Source organism: Choloepus didactylus, chromosome 7 (assembly GCF_015220235.1).
Source record: "Choloepus didactylus isolate mChoDid1 chromosome 7, mChoDid1.pri, whole genome shotgun sequence".
Taxonomy (NCBI): Eukaryota; Metazoa; Chordata; class Mammalia; order Pilosa; family Megalonychidae; genus Choloepus; species Choloepus didactylus.
Window position 1 is genome coordinate 126,031,793 of NC_051313.1, and position 6,166 is coordinate 126,037,958.

General features: G+C 36.5%; 1 pseudogene; it reads left to right on the forward strand.

Annotated features, from left to right (window-relative positions):
* The first annotated feature begins 108 nt into the window (after positions 1 to 108).
* LOC119540797 lies at positions 109 to 1,303 on the forward strand (annotated as a pseudogene).
* Positions 1,304 to 6,166: the final 4,863 nt, after the last annotated feature.

Sequence of the window (6,166 nt, forward strand, 5' to 3'; positions counted from 1 at the left end):
TGATCAATATGTATTAAGATGGACAACTGTTTCGAGAAATACAAAGTGCTCTGGTCTCAAAGAAGCAAGCACCTGTTTAAAATTGATCCTAAATAAAAACAGACCTGAATGGACATCAGAATGTTTGTTAGTGGCAGAATAATAATAAAAAAAAAAAGGCAGTTTTTTCAGTTATTTGCCACTTGTTTTATACTAAGCCTTATGTTTTCTGGGGGACTGAATGATAATCAAATTGTGAACCATATGAAATCCTACTCTTACAGATACCTCATAAATAGTTATGACTTTGTGAATGATACCCTGACTCTTAAGTACAGCCCAGATGGGGCTACCAGCTACCAGTACTTGATTAACCATGAGGAAAAGTGTCAAGCCCAAGACATCCTGATTTTACTCTTTGTAAAGTGTGCTCCTGAAAACTACAGCCATCAATCTGCAATTAGAAAACATGGGGCAATGATAAGTATATTCAATCTCAACGTAATGCCAACATCAAAACTCTGTTTGCCTTAGGAACTCCTTCTAATCCACTGAAGAGAGAAGAACTGTAAAGAAAACTGGAATTGGAAAACCAGATGTACAATGATATAATTCAGCAAGACTTTGTTGATTCTTTCTACAGTCTGACTCTTAAGTACCTTCTGCAGTTTAGTTGGGCAAATACATTTTATCCACATGCCAGATTCCTTATGACTGCAGACGATGATGTATTTATTCACATGCCAAATCTTATTGAATACCTTCAAAGTTTAAAACAAATTGGTGTTCAAGATTTTTGGATTGGCCGTGCTCACCATGGTGCTCCTCTCATTGGAGACAAAAGCAGCAAATACTACGTCTCCTATGACATGTACCCATGGCCAGCTTACCCTGACTATACCGCTGGAGCTGCCTATGTGATCTCCAATGATGTAGCCACCAAAGTCTATGAGGCATCACAGACACTTTAGTCTTTACATAGATGATGTGTTCATGGACCTCAGTGCCAATAAAATGGGGATAGTACCACAATCCCATGTGTTTTTTTTCTGGGGAAGGTACAACTCTTTATCATCCTTGCATCTATAAAAAAATGATGATGTCTCATGGACATGTGCAAGACTTTCAGGACCTTTGGGAGGATGCCACAGATGCTAACGTAAAAACAATTTCAAAAGGTTTTTTTGGTCAAATTTACTGTAGGTTAATTAAGATAGTTCTCCTTTGCAGAGTGTTATCCTTTTTTGGCTGCATTTGCCTAATAGTAGTTGAATGTTGTCTGTTTTCACTGTCACTGAGCCAAACCCAGAAGAAAAACCTTTAAATGTTTATCTACACCCTAAGAAAAATGAATAAGAAAGACAAAGGAATATTTTGAAAGCCCAGTCTATCAGAATGTTTCTTTTTAATTCTAGAAGCTATTCAATATAACTTATCTATTTCATTGCCTAAATTCATTTCAAGAACTTGATATTTAGGAAAGGCTTATATTATAAATGAAAATAAGAATCAAGGGAAATTTGAGTTCTCACTTAATGCCACATGCATATTCAGTGTGTAGAGAGATCATTAAGATGTGTTTGAATAATTTCTTTTGGAAAATACCAGGTGAATGAGTAGTACAACATTTCAAAGAAATGAATATACTGTTGGACCAGGTATACAAGTTTATTTTTATTAACGAGCACTTGGTGGAGGTGTTGGCGTGTGTGGAGTTGATACACATCAAAAGTATATGAATCTGATAAAAGAAAGTCTCCTGTTCTTTAAGAGGAGGTTTTGAAAAATATACATAATTTCACATCTTTTTTTCAAAGTTTAATGTGAAATGTCAGAAAAGTCATTAGTTTTGCCCTAAATGGTGCTTTGTGTGGCTCTTTTTTTTTAATTTGTTGGGTTTTTTTAATTCAATTTTATTGAGATATATTCACATACCATGCAGTCACACAAAGCATACAGTCAATTGTTCACAGTACCATTATATAGTTGTGAGTTCATCATTCATCACAGAAATTAATTTTTGAATATTTTCATTATCACACACACAAAAATAATAAGAATAAAAATTAAAGTGTAAAAGAACAAAGAACAATTAAAGTAAAAATGAACACTAGGTGCTTTTTTTTTTTTTTTGCCCCCGTTTTTCTACTCATCCATCCATACACTGGACAAAGGGGAGTGTGGTCCATATGGTTTTCCCAATTACATTGTCATCCCTCATAAGCCAGATCTCTATACCATTGTCTTCAGGATTCAAGGGTTCTGGGCTGCAGTTTGATAGTTTCAGGTATCCACTGCTAGTTATTCCAATTCACTAGAACCTAAAAAGGGTTGTCTATATTGTGTATAAGAGTGCCCACCAGAGTGACCTCTTGGCTCCTTTTGGAATCTCTCTGCCACTGAAGCTTACTTCATTTCCTTTCACATCCCCCTTTTGGTCAAGAAGATGTTCTCTATCCAATGAAGCCAGGTCTAGATTCATCCCCAGGAATCATATTCCACGTTGCCAGGGAGATTCACTCCCTTGGGTGTCTGATCCCACATAGTGCAGGAGGGCAGTGGTTTCATCTGCCAAGTTGGCTTAGCAAGACAGAGAGGGCCACATCTGAGCAACAAAGAGGTATTCAGGAGGAGACTCTTAGGCACAATTATAGGAAGGCCTAGCCTCTCCTTTGCAGCAACAGTCTTCCCAAGGGCAAGTCCTGTGGTAGAGGGCTCAGCCCATCAAACCACCAGTCCCCTATGTCTGTGAGCACACTAGCAACCATCAAGGTGGGGAAGTGTATGGCTCTTTTTGAATATAGAAAATGACACAAAACATGGGCAGTTTGTTACCTGTGTGATCCTTCCCTAGGGAGAAATTGTTAGTTCAAATAAGCTGATTTTTAACTTGATGAATTTTCAACTGATTTTTGAATATTCAATATTGGTTTGTATTTGGAATAATTATTTGAATGTAGTTTGCATAGAAGATTATAATAATGGAGAAGGCTTCAAAAGGAAAGACAAAACATTAAAAGCTTCTTTTCTTTAAAATTTATGAAAATAAAATTCTTAGTGCCAAATCATTGTAATGATTACTAAAACCAGTCCACCCTTTCCCAACAAGCCCTCATAAATCATAGTACTTCATTCTAAGCTCACATTTTACATTGAAAGGTTCAAGTATCAAGTCAAAGTTACAGTACCTTTTAAAAAAATATCTATTCTTTCATTAAAATAACTGTCAGAGGTGATTTTCATCTTTTAAATATTTCAAGTTTGAAAGCAGAAAGAGAAAAATAATCAGAATGAGGTCTGATGCATTCATAAAAGCTGCATGTTCCCCATGCTCAAAGAGATGTGGCTGAGATATCATAAGGTAATTTACATTTATTTTACAAAGCAAGATAAAAATGTGGCCATGATGCAAGCAACCTCCTCTTACTGCAGAAATAGCTAGGTGATACCTATTATGGGATTCTATAAAGGCCAAAATAGTTTCTCCATCAAAAATGGTTAAACTGATAATAAAAACCTTTGACTGCATAGAGGCCTGTTAAGGAAAACTAAGACATCTCATTTAATAAGATGATACCTGAAACATGCAAAACAAAACAAGGCTCCTCAGTACTGTAAATATATATAGCTGGATGATGGTATTTATAATTTAGAGGTAGCTTTTTAATGTTTACAGGTTAATCTTTTTCTATTTTGAAAATTGAGGCTTGTTTACATTTGCTCAGATAATTTAGTTTTGGTTAACCAATGTTAAAATTTACAGTATCAAACATTCTAGGTTGTAATTACTTTCAGAGCAGGTTCAGGGTCTTTAGATCATTACAGTCTGAGTGTTCTGACCCATTTAAAAATCTGTGGAGACAAAAACACACTTGAAAAAGCAGGTTTATAATTAATTTTGATTAGTTGATTTTTTAATAACCATTTGCTTTTTGTTTTGTATACCCTGTGTGTCCCTACTAGAAACTAAATTTGCCATTGTTTGAAAATGATCTTGTTTACAGCAGTACTTTTGTGAAACAATTATTTATTGCTGAAAGAGCTCTCCTGAACTGTGCTCTGAAGTAAATATGAAGACACTCTTTTTCTTTTTTTTTTTTTGAAGAAAGTTGCTAGATGCTTCCTTATTCAGACTTAAAGGACTGAGAAGAGTATTTGTAAATAAAAGGGTTCCAGCCTTTTAAAAAGGAAGGAAAAAAAAACATTTTGGTGGTCCAATTCAGGGCTGCCTTTTGAAAACTGTCAACAAAGGGAAAATAAAGTATCAGCCTGGATGGTAACTTGAGTAGGAGATGATTGTACACAGTGTTATTGCCTGAAACTTTTTACCTCTTGGTTGGTTTGCATCTCTTCCTCATATTACTAATGTTATACAAAAAAATGTTAAATATTTATATTATTTGAATTTTGCTCTTGCATGGCAACTAATTAGTGGCTTTTTAAAAATACATCTTTGGTTTCCAATAAACAGCTTAAAAATTGCCAAAAAAAAAATAAAAAGATAACAAGCAATCTCTACAGCAGTAGCCACACCAGTTGTATCCTGCCCTCACCAACCTCAATTCATGGCCCCAAGCAGCTGCTCCTACTCCCATTGAGTTAGCAATGTCTGGACCTAGGCAAGCCCTGCAAATACAGGTAGATGGACCAGCAATTCTACAACCATGATGAGGTAATGAAAATAATTTGCTCTTGCCTGTGCCACAAGCATTAGAAATTGGGGAAAATAAGGTCAATTGGTCATGGTCCTAATCAATGTGGCCACACTGATTAGGAATCCTAAGCCTATGGGGTATTGGGGTCACCCAAAATGTAAGCATTAAGCCACAGTTTATAAAAAAAAAAGCCAAAAATTGTATATATAACTAACCCAGAACATCCTCTATACCTCAAGGTGCTGTATGTATGACTTTGTGGACACTTATTATGCCTAAGCTAACCATAGATTTAACTCCAGCAGACTCTTTACAACTGCAAGGGGGGAAAGTGTGTTATCTAAAACCTCCTCATTGCAATCCTTCCCCAGGAACTCTTCTGTCCAATAATAGAAACTTAGCTTGTATATTGTTAGATCAGCAGGAATTATCCATTATTGTTCCCCATAAACATCTTTCTTTTCTCCCATAGCACCCTAGGGGCCTCAGCTGTAATTCATGCCCACAATTGAACCGAATGTTGGGTTTCCGTAGACTTGCCACCTTTAGGTGCTACAAGCTTTTCTTGGACTGTAACCCATGCAAACTGGACTTCATGGAACACCCTGCTGGCCTGGCAGAATTGAACACATTAGAAAATAAAGACTGAAAATCAAATATTTTATCAATTGTCAGTAGCATCTTTTGTGGGGTTATGTCTGTGTGGATTGTGCTGGTTCCCCCCAGGAGAAACATGATCTTTTTTTTTTTATTTTTTTTATTAAATTCTGTTTTATTGAAATACATTCACACACCATACAATCATCCATGATATACAATCCACTGTCCACAGTATGATAACATAGTTATGCGTTCATCACCACAATCTATCTCTGAACATTTTCCTTACATCAGAAAGAACCAGAACAAGAATAAAAAATAAAAGTGAAAAAAGAACACCCAAATCATCCCCCCATCCCACCCCATTTGTCCTTTAGTTTTTATCCCCATTCCTCCACTCATCCATACACTAGATAAAGGGGGTGTGATCCACAAGGTCTTCACAATCACATTGTCACCCCTTGTAATCTACATTCTTATATAATTGTCTTCAGGAGTCCAGACTGCTGGGTTGGAGTTTGGTAGTTTCAGGTATTTACTTCTAGCTATTCCAATACATTAAAACCTAAGAGGTGTTATCTATATAGTGCATAAGAATGTCCGCCAGAGTGACCTCTCAACTCCATTTGGAATCTCTCAGCCACTGAAACCATTTCGTCTCATTTTGCATCCCTCTTTTGGTCAAGAAGATACTCTCAGTCCCACGATGCCGGGTCCACATTCATCCCTGGGAGTCATACTCAGCGTTGCCAGGGAGATTTACACCCCTGGGAGTTGAACCATGCTCTTTTAACCCAATCTTGTTTGGTGGAACTTTTGACTGAGTCTTTCTATGGAGACGTGACCCATGCAACTGTGGGTGATAACTTTGATTAAATTATTTCCATGGAGGTGTGGACACAGACTATTCAGTGTGAGTCTTGATTAGTTCA